General features: G+C 36.8%; 2 protein-coding genes across 2 annotated transcripts in view; one reads left to right on the forward strand and one right to left on the reverse strand.

Moving 5' to 3' along the window:
• Positions 1-24013, reverse strand: part of LOC148943412 (repulsive guidance molecule A-like) — a 41942-nt gene extending 17929 nt beyond the window's left edge. The window contains exon 1 of the mRNA XM_089101446.1: positions 23836-24013. The gene's annotated coding sequence lies outside the window, so the exon portion shown is untranslated. The remainder of the gene's footprint in view (positions 1-23835) is intronic.
• A 119-nt stretch (positions 24014-24132) lies between these two features.
• The window catches only part of wal (electron transfer flavoprotein subunit alpha wal), a 32732-nt gene continuing 32286 nt past the window's right edge, over positions 24133-24578 (forward strand). The window contains exon 1 of the mRNA XM_089100967.1: positions 24133-24173. The gene's annotated coding sequence lies outside the window, so the exon portion shown is untranslated. The remainder of the gene's footprint in view (positions 24174-24578) is intronic.

Genomic DNA, 24578 nt, shown 5'->3' on the forward strand with positions numbered 1-24578 from the left:
AATTTCTGTTCGTTTTATATTGACATAGTCTTTTCAGTTAAAAAGAAAATAATACTTTACATTTTTTTCGTTCTTTTAATACTTTATAGTTTGGCCTGCTATTTGTATGCTGGAGAAAAACTTTCAGCAATTTTTAACAACATACACCCTTTTAAAAATCTGGACACAAATAGTAGTGTTTAATTTAGTTTCATACCTCCTCTAGTTGACCTGAAATGGAAAACTTGATACCATTCGCAAAAAATCTGTTTACTTTCTTTGATAGCTTGAATACACTTACGTTATTTTGATTTGGTTAAATTTTAAGGGCAGAAGTAGCCCCAAAAATTTCAGCGTAAAACTCTCAGTAGTTCTTGGGATACTGCTGAGATGCCTTATTGGGAATTAGCATAAACACAGTGCATTTTGATTTATTCTTAAGGCAACATTTAGTTTTTAAACATAATGGGCAAATGGGAGGGGGATTAGTTGCCCTCAAATCACTTTCGACTACTAAAAAGGGCATCAACCCTTTCTATTTTCAATCGAATGAGCCGTTTTCAAAGTTCCCACGACAACTCCTTCGATACGAAGTACCCTGGTCTAAACAACAACAACAACAAAAAATAATACATTATACCCACTTCGATCTTTACTAAAAAAAGTGTCAAGCCTTCCAATCACTTTCGACTATTAAAAAGGGCACTAGACCTTTCGATTTCCAATCGAATGAGCCCTTTTGGAAACGACCCCCAGGGCATAAATTACAACCCTTACCCTAGGGTCTGTTAGGGTGGTTATCATCCTCTAAGACAGAACTTCCAGAACTTTCAACTACGTTAAACGAAATGGCTATCTCAAAATTTTGATTGGATGTGTTTGGGGAAATGGTGGGCGTGAGAGTGGTGTTAGTTGCTCACCAATCACTTTCAACTATTAAAAACGGCACTAGCCGTTTCAATTTCCAATCAAATGACCTCTTTTTAAGTTTCTACAACAACACTTTCAATAAAAACCTTATATTTTCCCAGGGCATAACTTACAACCGTTGTCCTGAGGGCTGGGGGGGGGGGGGGGGGGGGGTCGTCATCCTCAAAGATCTAATTTCAAAAATTTTGTGTTGTCTATAAAAATACCCACTTCGATCTTTACTAAAAAAAGTGTCAAGCCTTCCAATCACTTTCGACTATTAAAAAGGGCACTAGACCTTTCGATTTCCAATCGAATGAGCCCTTTTGGAAACGACAACGCTTTCTATACACCTTATATGCCTTTGTGTTGTCTAGAGCCATATAAAAAATGGCTCTCTCAAAGTTCTTATTGGATGGGTTTCAGGAAAATATGGTGTGGAGAGGGGGGGGGGCTAGTTGCCCTCCAATCTCTTTTGATTCTGAAAAAGTGAACAAGAACTTTTGATTTCCAATCAAATGAGCCTTCCCCAAAGTCTACACAAGCATCCTTTCCATAAGAACCACATATGCCCCCAGAGCATTACTTAAAATGCCTGCTTCTGGGGTGGTTGCATTGACCCTGGATTTTTTCTTATCTGACCTTTGAACTATTTTAACAAAAAGACATAAGAAGGGGGGGCTAGTTGCCCTCAAATCTCTTTTGACTCTTAAAAAGTGAACTCAAACGTTCAATTTCCAATCAAATGGGCCCTCTTTGAAGTTTATACAAGCATCCCTTCCATAAGAACCATATATGCCCCTAAAGCATAACTTACAATGCTTGCCCCCGGGCCCTGAGGAGTTGTGACAATAGTGGAGTTTTGTTATATGACTTTTGAACTATTTTTAACAAAATAGCTATCTCAAAACTGCTATCAGATACATTTGTGGAAATCTCACCGGCTCTGCAGTAGCAGAACAAATCATCGGCCAATGCATTGCGTTTGGCTTAAAAATGGGGAAATTTATGGGGGTTGGTTTTGATGGGACCAGCAACAAGTCAGGCTGCTATTCTGGTGCACAGGCAGAAATTAGGAAAAAATATCTGCATGTGATCTACACCCACTGTGCATTGCACAGCTTAAATTTGGCTTTACGTAAAACTAGTATGGTAGGACTTGTTAGGTCAACCTTTGTATTGTACAGCAGATTATGTCATTTTTAACATCCTCACCAAAAAGAACCAGTATATTTGCAGAAGCGGTTGCTGTCATTTTTCACGATAGTCCGGTTAGAATGCTTGTGAAGTAGTGTAAAACGAGATGGGTGGAACGTCATGATTGCATTTTAGTTTTTATGTCTTTGTATTGTGCGATTATTTCCGTACTTGAGGAAATAGTTGGTAGCATACGGTGCGATACGGAAGTTATTTCAAAAGCGAATGCGTTGGTTTCAGTAGCAACTGAATTTAGTTTTATGTTCACAATGGCTATGCTAGAGTTTGTAAGTGCCATAATGCTCTCTGTCTCTAAGGCGCTGCAAGCCGAAAATTTAGAGTTAGTTGAGTGCTGTCGACATATTAAGCTATGTTCTGATAATTTACTGCAGTCTAAACAAAATAATTTTGAAACAATTTTTCAGAAAGCCTACGAGCTTGCACAAGAGTTAAATGTGGCTCCGGTTGTTCCAATGTCTATCCGCCGAAGGTCCATCAACGATAATGAGTCCATCGAGGTTTTTTATCTCGAGTCATTGTTCGAACCTTACTTTGCTTCACTTATTGAAGAATTTGATCAAAGATTTTTGCGCCATCAGGAGGCATCTTTCAAAATCGGAAGGCTTTTTCCAGCTAACGGCGAGTCATTAAATATTAATGAATTTGTGAACGATGTTGCTGTTTACTACAATGCCTGCCCTGGGGGTTTGTGTTGACACCAAATTTTTTCTTATCCAACCTTTGAACTATTATTAACAAATGGCTATCTCAAAATTTTTATCAGATGGGTTTGGAAAAAAAATTGGCGGGGGGACTAGTTGCCCTCAGATCTCTTCTGACTCTTAAAAAGTGCACTCAAACTTTCAATTTCCAATCAAATGAGCCCTCTCTGCAGTTTATACAAACATCCCTCTCATAAGAACCATATATGCCCCTCAGGGCATAACTTACAATGCTTGCCCACCAGGCCCTAGGGGGTTGTGTTGACACCTTAATTTTTGTTTATCTCACCTTTGAACTATTTTCAACAAAAAGGCATAAGGGGAAGGGGCTAGTTGTCCTCAAATCTCTTTTGACTCTTAAAATGTGAACTCAAACTATTAATTTCCAATCAAATGAGCCCTCTTTGAAGTTTATACAAGCATCCCTTCCATAAGAACCATATATGCCCCCAAAGCTTAACTTACAATTCCTGCCCCTGGCGCTGGGGAGTTTTGTCAATGGTGAAGTTTTGCTATATGACTTTTGAACTATTTTTTACAAAATGGCTATCTCAAAACTGTTATCAGATGTATTTGGGGAAAAGGGGGCTTGGGGAGGGGCAAAGTGCCCTCCAATCTCTTTTGACTCTCAAAAACTGAACTAGAACTTTCAATTTCCATTCAAATGAGCCCTCTGAAGTTTTATGTGCATCTCTTCCATAAGAACCATATACTCCCCCAGGGCATAACTGACAACACCTGCCCTTGGACCCTGGGGGGTTGTGTTGACCCCAGAGTTTTTGTTACATGATCTTTGAACTATTGTTAAAAAAAAATGACTGTCTCAAAGTTTTTATTGGATGGGTTTGAGGAAAAAGTGATATGGCGGGGAGGGGGGGGGTAGTTGCCCTCCAATATCTTTTGACTCTTTAAAAGTGAACTAGAACTTTCAATTTCCAATCAAATGAGCCCTCAATGTAGTTCATCCAAGCATACCTTCCATAAGAACCATATATTCCCCCAGGGCATAACCTACAATGCCTGCCCTGGGGGGTTGTGTTGACACCAAAGTTTTTCTTATCCAACCATTGAACTATTTTTAACAAATGGCTATCTCAAAATTTGTATTAGATGAGTTGGAAAAAAAAATTTGTGGGGGGCTAGTTGCCCTCAGATCTCTTCTGACTCTTAAAAAGTGAACTGAAACTTTCAATTTCCAATCAAATGAGCCCTCTGTGAAGTTTATACAAGCATTCCTCTCATAAGAACCATATATGCGCCCCAGGGCATAACTTACAATGCCTGCCCACCAGGCCCTAGGGGGTTGTGTTGACACCTTAATTTTTGTTTATCTGACTTTTGAACTATTTTTAACAAAATGGCTATCTCAAAATTTTTATCAGATACATTTGGGGAAAACGGTGCATGAGGGGGGGGGGGCTAGTTGCCCTTTAATCTCTTTTGACTCTAAAAAGCGAACTAGAACTTTCAATTTCCAATCAAATGAGCCCTCTCTGAACTTTTTACAAGCATCCCTTCCATAAGAACCATATATTCCCCCAGGGCATAACCTACAATTCCTGCCCTGGGGGGTTGTGTTGACCCTGGAGTTTTTTTTATTTGATATTTAAACTATTTTAAAAAATGGCTATCTCAAAGTTCTTATTGGATGTGTTTGAGGAAAAAAGGGCGTAGAAGGGGGGGGGGCTTGTTGGCCTCTGTCCGCTTTTGGCTCTTAAAAAGGGAACTAGAACTTTCAATTTACAATCAAATAAGCCCTCTTTGAAGTTTATACACGTATTCCTATCATAAGAGCCATATATGCCCCCAGGGCATAACTTACGATGCCTACTCCCTGGCGATTGGGGGTTGCGTCAACACTGAAGTTTCTGTTATATGATGTTTGGACTGTTTTTAACAAAATGGCAATCTCAGAATTTTTATCAGATGTATTGGGGAAAAAAGGGCGTGTGAGGGGCTGGTTGCCCTCCAATCTCTTTTGACTCTTAAAAAGCGAACTAGAACTTTCAATTTGCAATCAAATGAGCCCTCTCTGAAGTTTATACAAGTATTCCTATCATAAGAGCCATATATTCCCCCAGGGCATAACTTACGATGCCTACCCCCTGGCCCTGGGGGCTTGTGTTGTCACCAGAGTTTTTGTTATATGATCTTTGAACTATTTTTAACAAAATGGAGAGTTAGAATTTATCTCTTATATCTTAAAATTTAAGCTAAGCCTAAATAATTGTGCTGTGGGGTGATATCTCCATTCTTATGGAGGAAAAATGCTACTGAAATTTATTTTAAAGCTTTGTTTTAGTAAACTGATTTGTATCCTATTTCATAAAATCATATACAGAAATTTGTAAGTGCACATCAGCTATTATGAATGGATGGTGGTGGTGGGTCATTTTGCACATGGGGTAAGGAGGGGGCAGATGCTTCAAAGAGTGCATTTCAATACTGAATATCCTAACTCTCATTAAGCCTCCAGATAAATATAGAATAAGTTTTGGGGAAGGGGATGGAAACTGATATAATAATTTATATTTTCATTTTATATACAGTATATCAATGTATTTAAAAATGTGTATATAACGTATTTAGACACCAGAGAACCCTATTACCTTAAGTTAGAGCTTGGAGCAATCTAAGGATTTCTCCTTGTAGAGTCCCAGAGTTGATGATTTGGGTTGTTTCTAAAGTTCTTTAGTGACCAGGTGCAGTTGGATGATCAATAGCTTCCCAGTTGAGTTTCAACTCCCTGGAGGACCACTCAGCTTGCAGCCTTTGTTTGAAGATGTCCAAAGATTCAGCAGTAATAGTTTCTTCAGAGAGTTTACTTCAACAGTTGATAACTCTTGAGGAAAAGAATTAAGTGCAGACTCTGGATAGGGTAGACTGCTTAAGAAGTTTCAGGTGATGACCTCTAATTCTTGAGTTAGGACCAACAGTGGGAAATAATGCTGGGAGAATATTAGCCCTCATTAAATTATGACTTAAAATGGCATCACCTCTATTTATTCCTGTATACAAGTGTTGGGAGTTTCAGCTTTGCTAGTCTTGCAGGGTAGGAAAGTTCCAGCATACCTGATATTACTTTGGTGGCATGTCTCTGCAAATTTTCCTACACTTTTGTGTCTTTCATAGGCAGTGCAATCGCGCTGCCTAAGTAAAGAATGATGTTGGCACAATGTATTATTTATTTTTTTTTTTCCATACCAGGGCACTTCGTATCAAAGGAGTTGTCATAGAAACTTTGAGAACGGCTCATTCAATTGGAAATTGGAGTGGCTAGTGCCAAAGTGATTGGAAGGCAACTAAAACCCCTTCCACGCTCACCATTTCCCCAAACACATACAATCAAAATTTTGAGATAGCCATTTTGTTCAGCGTAGTATTTCCAAATAGAAATTATGTTTTTGAAGAGGACACAACCCTTAGGGTAAGGGTTTTAAGTTATGCCCTGGGAGCATATAAGAACAATGTTGGCACAATGTATTATTTATTATTATTTTTTTCCTTTAGACCAGGGCACTTCGTATCAAAGAAGTTGTTGTAGAAACTTCGAAAAGGGCTCATTCAATTGAAAATTGGAGTGGCTTGTGCCCTTTTTAATAGTCAAAACTGATTGGAAGGCAACTAACAACCCTTCCGCGCCCACCCTTTCCCAAAACACATCCAATCAACATTTTTGAGATAGCCATTTTGTTCAGCATAGTTGATTTCCAGATAGAAATTATGTTTTTGACACTCCCCCCACAGCCCTCAGGGCAAGGGTTGTAAGTTATGCCCTGGGGGCATATAAGGTTTTAATAGAAAGCGTTGTCGTAGAAACTTCAAAAAACGTTCATTCAATTGGAAATTCAAAGGACTAGTGCCTTTTTTAATAGTCAAAAGGGATTGTAGCCGAACTAACCCCCCTCTCACGCCCACCTTTTCCCCAAACCCATCCAATCAAAATTTTGAGATATCCATTTTGTTCAACATAGTTGAAAGTTCTGGAAAATAGGTCTTTGAGGATGACAACCCCCCCCCACACACACACAACCTAAGGGCAAGGAATGTAAGTTATGCCCTGGGGGCATATAAGGTTTTTATAGAAAGCAATGTTATAGAAACTTCAATAAGGGCTCATTCAATTGGAAATTGAAAGGGCTAGTGCCCTTTTTAATAGTCGAAAGTGATTGGAAGGGCAACTAACTCCCCTCTCACGCCCACCATTTCCCCAAACACATCCAATCAAAATTTTGAAATATTCATTTTGTTCAACGTCGTTGAAAGTTCTAGAAATTAGGTCTTTTAGGATGACAACCCCCTGAGAGCCCTCAGTGCAAGGGTTGTAAGTTATGCCCTGGGGGCATATAAGGTTTTTATTGAAAGTGTTGTTGTAGAAACTTCAAAAAGGGCTCACTTGATTGGAAATTGAAAGGGCTAATGCCCTTTTTGATAGTCAAAAGTGAGTGGAGAATAATTAATTCCCCTCTCATGCCACCATTTCCCCAGACACTTTCAATCAAAGTTTAGAGATTGCCATTTTGTTCAACGTAGTTGAAATTTCTGGAAATTATGTATTTAAGGATGACAAACCCCCCGGAGCAGTAGCGTATCCCGGGGGGGGGCGGAGTGCCCCCCCCCCGAAATTTCTTTTTTTAAGTGCCAATATAGTAAGTTCCGAAATATTCACGCTTTTAAGTTGTTTGCAACACCCGTTCTTTTTTTCATTTCTTGTTAAATGGCTATCCATTTCTCCAGCAAGCTTATGTCATTATTTTATCATCAAAAGTACAATCGCCTTCTGTAATCAAACAAGATGTCAAGGAATTTTTCTCACTATTTAACCCCCGCACCTATAAGCACTAGCTTCTCTGCAATGAATGAATTGCGATAAGGAATCGGACTAAGAGGCGATAGTTCGTTCAAAGTTTCAAACGCTGCTATAATTCCAGTGTAAGCTAAGTATTGAAACGGAAAGGTCACGTGAGAGGAAAGAAAGAAAATTACCTTAAATCGCATGTCCAGCGAGATAAGGTGGTGTTGAGCCTCCTGTAGAAATCTCGCTGGTGGTGTTTCAAGGTTATGATTTGACATCCCAGTTCAGCCTCCATTCAGCGTTGGCCCAGTCTTGATCAACTCCTTTCTTGAAGGTATCTAGAGTTTTAGATTGGACGGTGGCTTTGGTTAGGCTGTTCCAGAGTGGGACGGAACGGATTGAGAAGAACTGTTGGCGCTCTTGCTTGATGCAACGGGGGGCCTGCAGCTACTTGGTGTGTCCTCTTGTGGTAGTTGAGAAGGACGAGGAAAAGACATGACTTAATAGGTCATATTCTAGAAACTTACGAGTTTCTATAACGTGTCCTCTTTTCCTGCGGTATACTAAGGTAGGGAGTTTGAGTAAGGTGAGACGTTCCTTGTAAAATTTGTCTTGGAATGCAGAGATAAGCTTAGTTGCTCTTCTTTGGACACTCTCAAATACTTTCACATTCATCTTATAGTACGGAGAGGCTAGGGTCATGCCAAATTCCAGGTGAGGACGGAACATAGCTTTGTGCAGTTTCGTAATCACTCCCGACTTCCTGGTGGTAAATGTTTGCTTTTTGAGGCCAAGGGCTTGGTTTGCTTTTGCAACTTGAGCTCGTGTGTGGAAGTGAAACTTCAGCTCATTGTCAACAATAACCCCCAGGTTCTTCTCCTCACTGACTGCCTCAAGCTGGGCGTCTCCTATGTGATATGCGAGTTTTGGATTAGTGTGTCCAAGATGTAGAACTTTACATTTTAAGGCATTGAACTGTAGACACCAATCTGATGACCATCTAGATAGTCTGTCCAGATCTTCTTGCATAGTTGACAGATTTAGGTCATTCTGGGCCAGTCCTAGGAGCTTGCAGTCATCAGCATATAGCATCAAAGGATTCTTCAGGTTCGTTGTACAGTTATTGATATACATGCTGACAATCCTAATTAGTTCTAGTTAGTTCATGTAGTCAGATACTAATATGAAACTCGTGCTTTACTTGAAGAGTGGTTTCTCGGGTTTTCTGTTTGTGGAAATCTCACCGGCTCTGCAGTAGCAGAACAAATCATCGGCCAATGCATTGCGTTTGGCTTAAAAATGGAGAAAAAAATTTGTGGGGGTTGGTTTTGATGGGGCCAGCAACATGTCAGGCTGCTATTCTGGTGCACTGGCAGAAATTAGGAAAAAATATCCGCATGTGATCTACACCCACTGTGCATGGCACAGCTTAAATTTGGCTTTATGTAAAACTAGTAGGGTAGGACTTGTTAGGTCAATCTTTGCTACTGTACAGCAGATTATATCATTTTTATCATCCTCACGAAAAAGAACGAATATGTTTGTAGAAGCTGAAGAATGGATATAGACAACACACACTTGCTGGAGAAATGGATAGCCATTTAACAAGAAATGAAAAAAAGAACGGGTGTTGCAAACAACTTAAAAGCGTGAATATTTCGGAACTTACTATATTGGCACTTAAAAAAAGAAATTTCGGGGGGGGGGGGGCACTCCACCCCCCTGGATACGCTACTGCTCCGGGGGGTTTGTCATCCTTAAATACATAATTTCCAGAAATTTCAACTACAAGAAATTTCCCCAACGACCAGGGGGTAGGCATCGTAAGTTTTGCCCTGGGGGCATATATGGCTCTTATGATAGGAATACTTGCATAAACTTCAAAGAGGGCTTATTCGATTGTAAATTGAAAGTTCTAGTTCACTTGTTAAGAGCCAAAAGAGGACAGAGGGCAACATGCCCCCCCCCCCTTCTACACCCTTTTTTCCTCAAACACATCCAATAAGAACTTTGAGATAGTCATTTTTAAAAATAGTTTAAATATCAAATAACAAAAAATCCAGGGTAAACACAACCCCCAGGGCCCCAGGGCAGGCGTTGTAAGTTATGCCCTGGGGGAATATATGGTTCTTATGGAAGGGATGCTTGTAAAAACTTCAAACAGGGCTCATTTGATTGGAAATTGAAAGTTCTAGTTCAGCTTTTTAGAGTCAAAAGAGATTAAAGGGCAACTAGCCCCCCCCCCCTTTATGCCCCTTTTCCCCCAAAGGCATCTGATAAAAATTTTGAGATAGCCTTTTTGTTAAAAATAGTTCAAAAGTCAGATAAACAAAAATTAAGGTGTCAACACAACCCCCTAGGGCCTGGTGGGCAGGCATTGTAAGTTATGCCCTGAGGGGCATATATGGTTCTTATGAGAGGAATGCTTGTATAAACTTCAGAGAGGACTCATTTGATTGGAAATTGAAAGTTTGAGTTACCTTTTTAAGAGTCAGATGAGATCTGAGGGAAACTATCCCCCCACCAATTTTTTTTTCAAACCCATCTAATAAAAATTTTGAGATAGCCATTGTTAAAAATAGTTCAAAGGTTGGATAAGAAAAACTTTGGTGTCAACAGAACCCCCAGGGCAGGCATTGTAGGTTATGTCCTGGGGGAATATATGGTTCTTATGGAAGGCATGCTTGGATGAACTACATAGAGGGCTCATTTGATTGGAAATTGAAAGTTCTAGTTCACTTTTAAAGAGTCAAAAGATATTGGAGGGCAACTACCCCCCCCCTCCATATCACTTTTTCCTCAAACCCATCCAATAAGAACTTTGAGACAGACATTTTTTTAACAACAGTTCAAAGATCATGTAACAAAAACTCTGGGGTCAACACAACCCCCCAGGGTCCAAGGGCAGGCATTGTCAGTTATGCCCTGGGGGAGTATATGGTTCTTATGGAAGGGATGCACATAAAACTTCAGAGAGGGCTCATTTGAATGGAAATTTAAAGTTCTAGTTCAGTCTTTGAGAGTCAAAAGAGATTGGAGGGCACTTCCCCCCCCCCACGCCCCCTTTTCCCCCAATGCATCTGATAACAGTTTTGAGATAGGCATTTTGTTTAAAATAGTTCAAAAGTCATAAAACAAAACTCCATTATTGACACAACTGCCCAGGGCCTTTGGAGGGCACTATGGAAGGGATGCTTGTATAAACTTCAAAGAGGGCTCATTTGATTGGAAATTGAAAGTTTGAGTTCACTTTTTAAGAGTCAAAAGAGATTTGAGGGCAACTAGCCCCCCCCCCTTCTTAAGCCTTTTTGTTGAAAATAGTTCAAAGGTCAGATAAGAAAAGTCCAGTGTCAATGCAACCCCCCCCCCCAGAAGCAGGCATTGGAGCAAGTAATGCTCTGGAGCATATGTGGTTCTTATGGAAGGGATGCTTGTATAAACTTTGGGGAAGGCTCATTTGATTGGAAATTGAAAGTTCTTGTTCACCCCCTCTCCACACCTTATTTTCCTGAAACGCATCCAATAAGAACTTTGAGAGAGCCATTTTTTTAATATGGTTTAAAGATCATATAACGAAAACTCTGGGGTCAAGGTCCATGGTAACACAGGTAACACATTCCTTCAGGGCCCATGGTAAGCATTGTAAGTTATGCCTGGAGGGAGCATATATAGCTGTTATGGAAGAGATGCTTGTAATAACTTCAGAGAGGACTCATTTGACTAAAAATTGAAAGTTCTAGTCACAGTTTATATAATTATCCAGTAAGCTTATCGCAGATCATTTCTGGTCTTCGTTTTCGGTGCGAACAAAAAGCTCTTCCTACTTCTTCGTGCAGTTATGGATCAGTGTGTTTGCGTCTATCAATGAGAAATGATTACAAAGTGCATTATTCGTTATAGCTGGTTTCTACTTGTTTCCGATTGTTTCGCGTCTGACTTGTCTACCCGTGAAAAGATCTGATGCCGCTTATGTTTCTACGTTCTATTCGTAATAGTGGGTTTCCACTTGTTTCTGATTGTTTTGCGTCTGACTTGTCTACCCGTGAAAAGATCTGATGCCGCCTATGTTTCTACATTCTCTGGAGCACTCGCACCCCGGTCCGGGTTTTTATAATGGGTGAGATAGGGAATGATCATACTGGATAATTATATAAACTGTGGTTCTAGTTCAATTTTTAAGAGTAAAAAGAGATTGGAGGGTCCCTAGCCCTCCCCCCACCCCAAACCCTTTTTCAACAAGCCCATCCGATAAAAATTTTGAGATAGCCATTTTTTTAAATAGTTCAAAGGCCAGATTCAAAAGTCAAAAGAGATCAGAGGGTAACTATCCCCCCCAAACCTCTTTTCCCCCACATACAACCACTAAAAATTTTGAGATAGCCATTTTGTTATAAATAGTTCAAAGGTCAGACAAAAAAAAAAACTACAGTGTTGACACAACCCCCAAGGGTCCAGGAGCAGGCATTGGAAGTTATCCCTAGGGGCATATATAGTTCTTATGGAAGGGATGCTTGCATAGACTTCAGAGGGGACTCATTTGAATGGCAATTGAAAGTTCTAGTTCAATTTTTAAGAGGCAAAAGAGATTGGAGGGTCCCTAGCCCCCCCCCCAAGCCCTTTTCCCCCAAACCCATCTGATGCAAATTTTAAGATACCCATTTTTTAAATAGTTAAAAGGTCAGATAACAAAACTCTGGTGTCAACACAACCCCCCAAGACCTGGGGGGCAGGCATTGTAAGTTATGTCCTAGGGCTGTATATGGTTCATATGAAAGGGATGCTTGTATAATCTTCAGAGAGGGCTCATTTGATTGGAAATTAAAAGTTCTAGCTCAGTTTCTAAGAGTCAAAAGAGATTATAGGGCAACTAACCCCTCAACCACTTTTCTTCCCCAAACCTATCCAATAAAAATTTTGAGGAAATCGTTTTGCTAAAAACAGTTCAAACATCAGATATCAAAATTCCAGGGTCAACACAATCCCCCAGGGCCCAGGGACAGGCATTGTAAGTTATGTCCTGGGGGCATATGTGGTTCTTCTAGAAAGGATGCTTGTATAAACTTCAGAGAGGGTTCATTTAATTGAAAATGGACAGTTCTAGTTCACTTTTAAAGAGTCAAATCAGATTAAAGGGCAATAGCAAGTAATGCTTAAATTGAATATGCAAATCAAGCTTAAAACAAACTAAGTATATTTTACTATTGAAGCATAAATGAAACTCAAAACAAACAGAAATTAAATAAAAAATCAATGCAAACACACATATAATATATATTAATGTAAATGAATAAATAAATCTTAAAACGTTTGAAACTTAAATTGAATATGCACATTAAGCTTGAAACAAACAAAAATCGCTTCAAACAAGGGTTTGGGTATTGCCTCCTTCTCTCACTGTAAAAGTCTTAAACCTACTGCATCATTGCAAACAACCTTGAAACTATTTGTCATTGCAAAATTCTCAACCAATGAAACTATCCAGCATGTCTTATTTGATTGTCAGCCACTGGGTATGGAGACTTTTTCCCTTAAATGCCTCTGCTATATGGCTAATATTCCAAATATCTACACTGCAATCCTGAATTCTAACCTTCCTAGGGCCATGGATAGAAAGATTTTTAAGGCATCTATTGATATCTTAAAGAAGAGACAAATTGATTAGTGATTATTAATGCACAATGAAGTCACTAAAAAAAGGGGGTTAGGCATCCTTTGTTTTGGAGAGTGAAGAAGTGAGTGGGAGTGAGTGTGAAGAGCTGCATTGGTACTAGCCAGCCTATAGGTCTTAAACTGCTGGGGATAGGTAACTCTAGTACCTGCACTCCCTGCAGCTCATCAATAGAATTAAGAATTTTAATTTGGATTATTGGCTTTTAACTGATAAGAAGACTAGGTTACAGAGCAGGACAATGGATTTCTGAATAGCTGATGATACTTTTTGGAGAGTCAAAGGGGTGAAAGGACTAATTGGTAGTTCATTAAACCCTATATACACAATTTTGGAACTGGAACTAAAATCTTGTGCCTATGCTCAGATTTTAAGAAGGTCACACTGTCAGCTTTGTTCATTACTAGGTCCAAACAGCTTAGAGTCATCAGCCTAGAATGGGATGTTTTTTTTTTATTCTGTTTGCCATATCAATAAAAAGCCTATAGACTCTGGTTTATGCTGCTTGTTCGAGTAAAATTCTACTTTAGCTACTTTTGGCTATCTTGGAAAGGGGTAGGTTAGGAAAATGAAACTTTCAGGGGTGTGTCTACAGGCTAAAATATGCCCAGGAAGGTATTTTGAAGTATCTACCTTCACTCCTTCTCCCTCTAGAGGATCCTGAAATTTGCCAACATGACAGGTCTATATCTATTGAAATTTTGACAAAATAACATTCTACATTAATTTTCAGTTATCAGTTTTTTTTTCTCTGGCTTTAGTTCTGAAAAATGCAATTTGTCATTTGAGTAAAATTTTAAGTCATATCAATTATTTCCAAAATTTAGGAAATGTATTTGCATATCTTTAAAACTTTATAAATTTGGATTGAGCAAAGTTGTGAAGCTGAAAACAATTTTGTTGTGCTTCATTTAAGCAGAAGATCTATTTTGCAACATTTCACTTTTATAATACTCAGGTTTTTAAAGGTCATCAAAGGTGAGGACCCTCTAGAGGGAGAAGGAGTGGAGGTAGATACTTCAAAATACCTTCCCAGGACATACTTTGGTAATTTTTTTGTTATTCATATTATTGACTTACAGATAAAGTAAACATACTACTCAATGCCTTTTTTTATGCTCTTTCCAAATATAATAATCATTTTTGTAGGAAAAGAATATCACCCCCACTCCTATATATACCAATTCAGGGTATATATTTGCACATTAGGGGGGTGGGGAAAAAGTTTAAACTTACCTCTCATCTACACCAGAAATAAAATTTACCCCCAACCCCCTAATGTGCAAGTACAGATAAATTTTTACCAAATCATATTATTGACTTACAAATGAAGTGGATATAACACTTGATGCTTTTTTATGCTCTTTCCAAATATAATAATCATTTTTGTCAGAAATGAATTTTAGCCCCGATCCCCATATATACCAATTCAGGGTATATATTTGCACATTAGGGGGGGGGGGTGTAGGGGTAAAGTTTAAACCTACCTCTCATTTACATCAGATATAAAATTTACCCCCATCCCCCATAATGTGCAAATATATACCCTGAATTGGTACAAATAAGGGTGGGGGTAAAATTCATTTCTAACAAAAATGATTATTATGTTTGAAAGAGCATAAAAAAAGACATCAAGTGGTATGTTTATTTTATTTGTAAGTCAATAATATGATTTGGTAAAAATTTACCAAAATTCATTTCTGACAAAAAAGATTATTATATTTGGAAAGAGCATAAAAACAGGCATTGCGTGGCATGTTTCCTTTATTCCTAAGCCAATAATATGAATAACAAAAATGTACCCATACTTTAGCCTATATACATATCCCTGAAAGTTTCATTTTCCTAATCTAACCCCTTTCCAAGATAACCAAAAGTAGCTAAAGTAGAATTTTTCTGCTTGTTTGTCCCACTGTGTCTTCCATGGCTTGTTGTTGTAGTAGTCATGGCTTAGATTGAAATAAGTATACATTAGGCTATCTTAAATTGAAATTGCCAGTAAGATAAGGCAGTGATAACCTCCTGAAGCTAGAACCAGTTTCTTAACATGTTTTGATAAATATATACCAAATCATATTATTGAGTAACAACTAAAGTGAATATATCATTCAATGGCTTTTTTTATGCTGATTACAAATATAATAATCATTTCTATCAGAAATGAATTTTAGCCCCCCCCCCTATATATGCCAATTCAGGGTATATATTTCTACATTAGGGGGGGGGGGGCAAATTTTATTTCTGATGTAAATGGGAGGTAAGTTTAAGGTAAAATTCTACTTTAGTTACTTTTGGCTATCTTGGAATGGGGTTGGGTTAGGAAAATGAAACTTTCAGGGATGGATCTACATGCTAAGGTATGTCCTGGGAAGGTACTTTGAAGTAGCCTACCTACCACCACTCCTTCCCCCTCTATATAATGGTAAATTTCCGCACATTACTAGTTGTTTAACTCACATTTCATCCTATATTACTATCATAATTATAAATCACTGCTTACCTCACACAACTTCAGCTTTTAACCTTGTTCATTAAAATATATTCCAAAATCCTAATTTCATTTAATGATCCATTTAACTTATTTACTATATAGCTGACATTGCTTATTGAACCCGTTTGTGATGTTCACAACTTTGCTTATCATAACCCCTTTAACAGTAGCATGCAGGTGCCATGGGGAAGAATGCAACTCTGTGTTGATAAGCCATTTAAACTTTATTAATTAGGGAATGAATTTGACAAGAGATAGACCAGTAAAAAAATCCAAATTGTTTTTAGAGGACAAATTATGTTCTGAGAAGATGTTTTTATTTTTATAGGTCCATGCACTCATGAAGGGAAGAGGTTTTTAAAATCCCCCTTCCCCCAAACTCAAAGTTTTCTGAAATTCTACTTTAGAAGCTTTTTAAATATTTCTAAAGCACTAATTGATAGAGGGCTACAAACATCAGAATTGACTTTAGAAGACAAGTTATGTCATGGGAAGATGTTTTTGAAATCCCCCCCCCCCTCCCCAAAACTCAAAAATGTCTAAAATCCTACTTTAGAAGCTTTTTGAATATTTCTAAAGCACTAATAGATAGAGCGCTAAAAACATCAGAATCGACTTTAGAGGGCAACCTATATTACGGGAAGATGTTTTTGAAATCCCCCTTCCCCCAAAACTCAAAATTTTACTTTAGAAGCTATTTTAAATTTTTCTAAAGCGCTAAGACATAGAGCGCTACAAACATAAGAATCAACTTTAGAGGACAAATTATATTATGGGAAGATGTTCTTGAAATCCCCCTTCCCCCAAACTCAAAGTTTTATAAAATTTCAGATCAGACGCTTTTTTAAACATATGTAAAGCACAAAGATATGGAATGCTAAAAACATCAGAATCAACTTTAGAGTACAATTTATGGCATTGGAGGATGTGTTTGAAATCCCTCTTTACCCCGAACTCAAAATTTTCAAAAATTCTACTTTAGAAGCTTTCTAAAATATTTGTAAAGCGCTAAGACATAGAGCGCTACAAACATCAGAATCAAATTTAGAGGAAAATTTATGTCATGGGAAGATGTTTTTGAAATCACCCTTTGCACCAAACTCAAAATTTTCCAAAATTCTACTTTAGAAGCTTTTTTAAATATTTCTAAAGCACTAAGACATAGAGCACTACAAACATCAGAATTGACTTTAGAGGACAAGTTATGTCATGGGAAGATGTTTTTGAAATCCCCCTTCCCCCCAAACCCAAAGTTTTACTCTAGAAGCTTTTTTAAATATTTATAAAGCTCTAAGGCATAAGAGCATTACAAACATTAGAATCGCCTTTAAAGAACAAAGTGTGCAATGGGAAGATGTTTTTGAAATTCCCCTTCCCCCAAACTCAAAATTTTCCAAGATTCTACTTCACAAGCTTTTTTAAATATTTCTAAAGTGCCATGACATAGAGCGCTACAAACATCAGAATCGACTTTAGAGGACAAGTTATGTCATGGGAAGATGTTTTTGAAATCTCCCTTTGCCCCAAAGTCTAAAATTTTCCAAAATTATACTTTAGAAGCTTTTTTAAATATATGTAAAGTATTAAGACAGAGAGCACTACAAACATTAGAATTGACTTTGGAGGACAATTTATGTAATTGGAAGATGTTTTTGAAATCCCCCTTTGCCCCAAACTCAAATTTTTCCAAAATTCTACTTTAGAAGCTTTTTAAAAATTTCTAAAGCACTAAGACATAGAGCGCTACAAACATCAGAATCGACTTTAGAGGACAAGTTATGTCATGGGAAGATGTTTTTGAAGTCCCCCCAAACTCAAAATTTCAAAAATTCTACTTTAAAAGCTTTTAAAATATTTGCAAAGCATTTAGAGATAGAGTGCTAAAAACCTCAGAGTCGAATTTAGAAGATCTGTTATGTCACGACAAGATCTTTTGAAAATCCCCCTTCCCCCCAAACTAAAAATTTTCCTAAATTCTACCTTAGGAGCTGGTTAAACACTTCTAAATAACTAATTGATAGAGGGCAAAAAACATCAGAATTGAATTTAGAAGACAAGTTATGTTATGGGAAGATGTTCTTGAAATCCCCCTTGCTCCCCAAACTCAAAATTTTACTTTAGAACTTTTTTTAAATATTTGTAAAGCGCTAAGACATAGAGAGCTACAAATATCAGAATCGACTTTAGAGGACAATCTATGTCATGGGAAGATGTTTTTGAAATCCCCTTTTGCCCCAAACTCAAAATTTTCCAAAATTTTACTTTAGAAGCCTTTTTAAATATTTGAAAAGGGCTAAGACATAGGGTGCTACAAACATCAGAATTGACTTTAGAGGACAATTTATGTCATGGGAAGATGTTTTTGAAATCCCCCTTTGTTGCAAAATCAAAATTTTCCCAAATTCTACTCTAGAAGCTGTTTAAATATTTCTAAAGCACTAATAGATAGCATGCTACAAACATCAGAATTGACTTTAGAGGCCAAATTATGTTATGGGAAGATGTTTTTGAAATCCCCCTTCACCCCAAACTCAAAATGTTGTAAAATTCTAGCCTTCTTTTCCATGGGGGGGGGGGGTGTATTTTCCCCGGGGGGTAAAGGATTTGGACAGTTTGAAGTCAGAAAATAATTAATTATAGGTCATTGGGCCACTAAAATATTACTGAATAATAGCGAGGTATCTGGAAATTGTTTTAAATAAAAAAAAACAAAAAAAAACATCCTTGTATAAATTAAATTTAAGTTTTCATTTAAGTTTTTTTTTTGAACAAAAATAAGTGCTACCTCAGAAGCATCACGGTTTCAGGTAAATTTAAATTTATCTAACCTGGGATTAAACAAGCCGAATTGCTGTGTCAACCATGTAGGCTAAACTCTAGGAAATTTCCATCTATTAAGAAGCAACTATTTCAGATGCAGGAAAAACGCATACTAAATTGACTTATCTTTCCAATATATTTATAACCCAATTCACTGTTATCTTTGTTCAACTATTCCCTGCTGTTTAACAATGAAACAATTATTAAAGCTGCAACTGATATTACGAGTTATAGCTTCAGTTTGTAAATGACAATTATTGAAATATGTCTTGCAATTTTTGTGAAATAAATTTTCTATGGTGGTACTATTCAATTTTTTACTGTTGAGGCAGTCTTAGAGTTGTATTATAACCATGGCATGTTATTGAGAAGCAGGAATTGTGTTAACTGTGGCCAGATTTGCATAAAATACAGAAATTTGTTCTGTTGCCAGAAGTCTATGCTTATACCTATCTCAGGTGGCCGCAAATATTCTCAGGTAAAGTGTAATTTTTCAAAATCGATCTATGACAAAACATGGATGGCTGGCTCACACCTTTCTCTGCTAGAAAATTTCTGTTTTTTGATGATTTGGCTTCAAATACTGCCTCCAAGGATGATTTCATGATCAACAATATTACTTGTTATAAAAAAAACGTTTGTGGATTGGAGCCAGTACTGCAGAGAGGTTTGTATGTACATATGTCATTCAAACTCTGCTCCTTTGGGAGGAGAAGGAGTCATGGTTGAGATAGATGAAGCCAAATTTGGGAAGCGTAAATATAATTGTGGTTGGATTGTCGTGGGTGCTTGGGTATTTGGTGGAATAGAGCGAGGAACTGGTAATTCATTCATGGTTTATGTGCCGAATAGAAGTAGTGCCATGTTGTTGGGAATTATCCAAAACCAAATCCTGCCAGGGACAACAATTATCAGTGACTGTTGGAGGGCCTATGATTGCCTGGCTAGCCAGGGCTATCAGCATTTATGCATCAACCACAGCATAAATTTTGTTGACCCTGCAACAGGTACTCACACACAAAACATCAAAAGACACTGGCATGAAGTTCAAGACAATATACCCAAATATAGCAGAAGAGAAGAACATATGGAAGGATATCTGGCAGAGCACTATTTCAAAAAAAAATATTCAATCTCCTCGAGAATGCAGAATTTCATGAAACATATATTGGAGCTTTATAACCCCAACTAATTTTTTTTTATGGGTATTATTTACTAATTATTTTTTAAAACATTGTAACAGAAAATTTGGCAATTTACAATATCTAACCCCATTTGTTCTGAAAGCAATTCAAATGTTTTTGTCCAAATAGTTTAGTGTAGTAATCTTCATTCTTGAAGTTACAAGATGTTATTGAAATGTAAATAGGGAGGGGGAGAGAGGGGGCGGAAGTAAATATTTAACTATAGAATAATTGGTACTTGTGCAATATAAATAACCCACCACTATACACGAAAGAATTTAAGTTTGGTTACTGCTAATGATATAAAATAGGATGAAAATATAATAGTTTAGAAACAAATTTGGGCTATATATTTGCAACATTAGGGGGTGGGGGGGTAAATCATAGCATATATTAAATATTTAACCTAACCTAGGTACCTTTTTCCCTCCCTAAACCCAAAAAACAACAGTTTAAATATTGTAAACACAATAAGAAATCACGCTTTGCAATCCATTTGTCTAACAAATACTTGTTTGTCTGGTTTCCTTCTACAGTCTATAGTGGTGGGTTATTTATAATGCACAAGTACTGAATAATCTATATTTGTGTTGATTACTTTTTTTGGAAACCCCTTAACATTTTGAGTTGGGTAACCACAAAAACATATTCAAATAGCTTAATCCTATAATGTTGAAAAATTTTGCTTTTCTTTTTAACGTCTTCGATTTAAAATATGTAGAAAATGCTTGAACTTATATAAAATTTTTCTTTCAAGGGTAGAAAGGTTAGCTGCAAGGGAATTTGATAGCATGGGGAGGGGGAAGGCGGTGGTCAGCAAACTGCTTGCGGTGCCCCTGCTTATTAACCTAAGCTGACCATTTTGTTGCAACAGAATCATACTCTAAAATCTGGTTGATAATTTGCCTGTCTAAAAAATTTGTCTGAGTTTTGTAAAAGGGGGAAACAACCCATAAAAGTCAAAGATTTTAATAAAACTCATACCATCAAATTTGTGGTTCTTGGCAAATACCCACTGGAAAATACCTCCCTGCAGAAAATACCCTCCCCCATGGGAAATACCCTCACAGAAAATCCCCCTCCCACCCAAAAAAATACCCCCATGGAAAATAAGCCTTCAAATTTCAAATTATCAACCAGATTTTAGAGTATGAAGGGGGAATGGGATGAATGGTAAGGGGGATTCCAAAACTTTGAATGGCCTTTAAAAATCTGTGAGTTATAGCAATGGAACCTTGCAAAATAGATCTTCTGTTTAAATGAAGTACAACAAAATTGTTTTCAGCTTCAACTTTGCTCAATCCCACCTTATACGGTTTTAAATATATGCAAATACATTTCCTAAATTTTGGAAATAAAACATTGATATCAAAATTCTGCTCAAATAACTGAAATTGCATTTTCAGAACTAAAGCCAGAGAAAAAGAAACTGATAACTGAAAATTAAGGTAAAATGTTGCTTTGTCAAAATTTCAATGGGTAATGGGTATTTCAAAAATATCTTACCATGACATAAAAAACATCTTCCCATAACATAAATTGTACTCTAAAGTCGATTCTGATGTTTGTAGCGCTCTATGTCTTAGTGCTTTACAAATATTTAAAAAAGCTTCTAAAGTAAAATTTGAGTTTGGGGGGAAGGGGGATTTCAAAAACATCTTCCCCAAATATAATTTGTCCTCTGAAGTTGATTCTGATATTTGTAGCGCTCTATCTACTAGTGCTTTAGAAATATTTAAAAAGCTTGTGAAGTAGAATTTTGGAAAATTTTGAGTTTGGGGGAAGGGGGATTTCAAGAACATCTTCCCATAACATGATTTGGTAAAATTCTACTTTAGCTACTTTTGGCTATCTTGGAATGAGTTTAGGTTAGGAAAATGAAACTTTCAGTGGTGGGTGCATATGTCAAAGAATTTCCTGAAAAGGTATTATGGAGCGCCTCACACTACTCCTACTCCTCCTGGAGGGTCCTGAAATTTGCCTACATGACAGGTCTATACCCACTAAAATTTTAGCAAAACAACATTTTACCTTAATTTTCAGCTATAAGTTTCTTTCTCTCTGGCTTTACCTCTGAAAATGCAATTTCAGTTATTTGAGCAAAATTTTAAGCCATATCAATGTTTCAAATCCAAAATTTAGGAAAATTATTTGCATATCTTTAAAACATTATAAATTGAGATTGAGCAAAGTTGTGCAGCTGAAAACAATTTTGTTATGCTTCATTTAATCAGAAGATCTATTTTGCAAGGTTTCACTTCTATAACTCACAGATTTTTAAAGGTCATCAAAGGTCAGGACCCTCTAGAGGGAGAAGGAGTGGAGGTCAGTACTTCAAAATACCTTCCTGGGACATACTTTATCCTGTAGACTCATCCCTGAAAGTTTCATTTTCTTAACCTAACCCCTTTCTAAGATAGTCAAAAGTAGCTAAAGTAGAATTTTACCCATGATTTGTCCTATAAAGTTGATTCTGATGTTTGTAGTGCTCTACGTCTTAGCACTTTAGAAATATTTAAAAAAGCTTCTAAAGTAAAATTTTGAGTATTGGGGGAAGGGGGATTTCAAAAACTTTTTGCAATGACATAATTTGTTGTCTAAAGTTGATTCTGATGTTTGTAGCACTCTATGTCTTAGCACTTTAGAAATATTTAAAAAAACTTCTAAAGTAGAATTTTGGAAAATTTTGAGTATGGGGCATAGGGGGATTTCAAAAACATCTTCCAATGACATAAATTGTCCTCTAAAGTCAATTCTGATGTTTGTAGTGCTCTATGTCTTAGTGATTTAGAAATATTTAAAAAAGCTTCTAAAGCAGAATTTTGAGTTTGGGGGGAAATGGGATTTCAAGAACATCTTCCCATAACATAATTTGTCCTCTAAAGTTGATTCTGATGTTTGTAGCTCTCTTTGTATTACCGCTTTAGAAATATTTAAAAAAACTTCTAAAGGAAAATTTTGAGTTTGGGGGGAAATGGTATTTCAAAAACATCTTCTCCTAATATAATTTGTCTACTGAATTCGATTCTGATATTTGTAGTACTCTATCTAATAGTGCTTTAGAAATATTTAAAAAGCTTCTTAAGTAGAATTTTAGAAATTTTCAAGTTTGGGGGGAAGAGGGATTTTAAAAACCTCTTCCCTTCATGAGTGCATGGACCTATAAAAATAAAAACATCTTCTCATAACATAATTTGTCCTCTAAAAACAATTTGGATTTTTTTACTGGTCTATCTCTTGTCAAATCCTTTCCCTAATTAATAAAGTTTAAATGGCTTATCAACACAGAGTTGCCTTCTACCCCATGGCACCTGCATGCTACTGTTAAAGGGGTTATGATAAGCAAAGTTGTGACATCACAAACGGGTTCGATAAGCAATGTCAGCTATATAGTAAATAAGATAAATGGATTGTTAAATGAAAATAGGATTTTGGAATAGCCTATATTTTAATGAACAAGTTTAAAAGCTGAAGTTGTGTAAGGTAAGCAGTGATTTATAATTATGACAGTAATATAGGATAAAATATGAGCTAAAACAACAAGTAATGTGCAGTAATTTACCATTATATAGAGGGGGGAAGGAGTGGAGGTATTTACTTCAAAGTACCTTCCTGGGACATACCTTAGCATGTAGATCCATCCCTGAAAGTTTCATTTTCCTAACCCAACCCCTTTCCAAGATAGCCAAACGTAACTAAAGTAGAATTTTACCAAGTTTAAACTTTACCCCCACCCCCCTAATGTAGAAATATATACCCTGAATTGGCATATATAGGGGGGGAGCTAAAATTCATTTCCAAAAGAAATGATTATTATATTCGTAATCAGCATAAAAAAAGGCATCGAATGGTATATTCACTTTAGTTGTTACTCAATAATATGATTTGGTATATATTTACCCCTGTTTCCTTCTTAATAGCCCTAAATATGCATTAATACTAAAATCAATTACAATAATCTTATTGAACACAGGACTAGCCAAATAGCACATGCTAAATGAAAAAATTCTGGAATTATTTACTAAGGCCTGGCAATAGCCTAGGCTATTTGTAGCAGAAAATAAGCTTACCTGGTTTTCAAAAACTTCCCTGAAATCCAGCTGCAATGCAATGAACATAGGGAGCAGAAGACTTACAATTAGATTCGTGCTAATCTATTTCATTTTTTATTGTTGTTGTTTGGGGTTTGACAGGTTCCACCAATGGGTCATACAAACTAGGCTATTTTTTATTTGTCAAATATTTCTATTTCTGTTGCTGCTGCCCAGTATAACTTTTAATAAATAGGATAACCTTGGATTTAAGTTGCAGCCATCTAGGATTTTACTTTATTTTTTTAATAGATGGTAATCTACAATGTTAATTGAAAAAAACGTCCCCAAGAAATTTCAAATTTACGTAACATAAGGTAGGCTAATGAAATTAAACAAGAAAGATCGATTTTGGTACTAGATTACATTCCTAAATTAGGCCTATTATTCTTAGATTCCTCATTAAACAGTCTAGGCTTTTTCATACTGGTTATTGACTAATAGGCCTAGTGGCTATTGTGCTTTGAAAGTTCCAGCCCACCCTTGATGCTTGTATAGGCTAGGGTAAATATGCAGTTTTCAACATAATTTAGCTTTGATGAAAGTGAATAAATCGCTCGATGCTTTTTTATCCTCTTTCATAATTCAATAATAGGGGCGTTTTTTAACTGATCAATGTGCTAAGATTGGTATAAATTTAGAATTGTGGCTCCTGATAAGGAGACATGTTAAGAAAACAATTCTTACTTTAAAATATGTATAATGATCTAGTTAACATATTA

Source organism: Artemia sp. Qi Xiang Cuo, chromosome 15, assembly GCF_049724085.1.
Source record: "Artemia sp. Qi Xiang Cuo chromosome 15, ASM4972408v1, whole genome shotgun sequence".
In the NCBI taxonomy this organism is placed as follows: Eukaryota; Metazoa; Arthropoda; class Branchiopoda; order Anostraca; family Artemiidae; genus Artemia; species Artemia sp. Qi Xiang Cuo.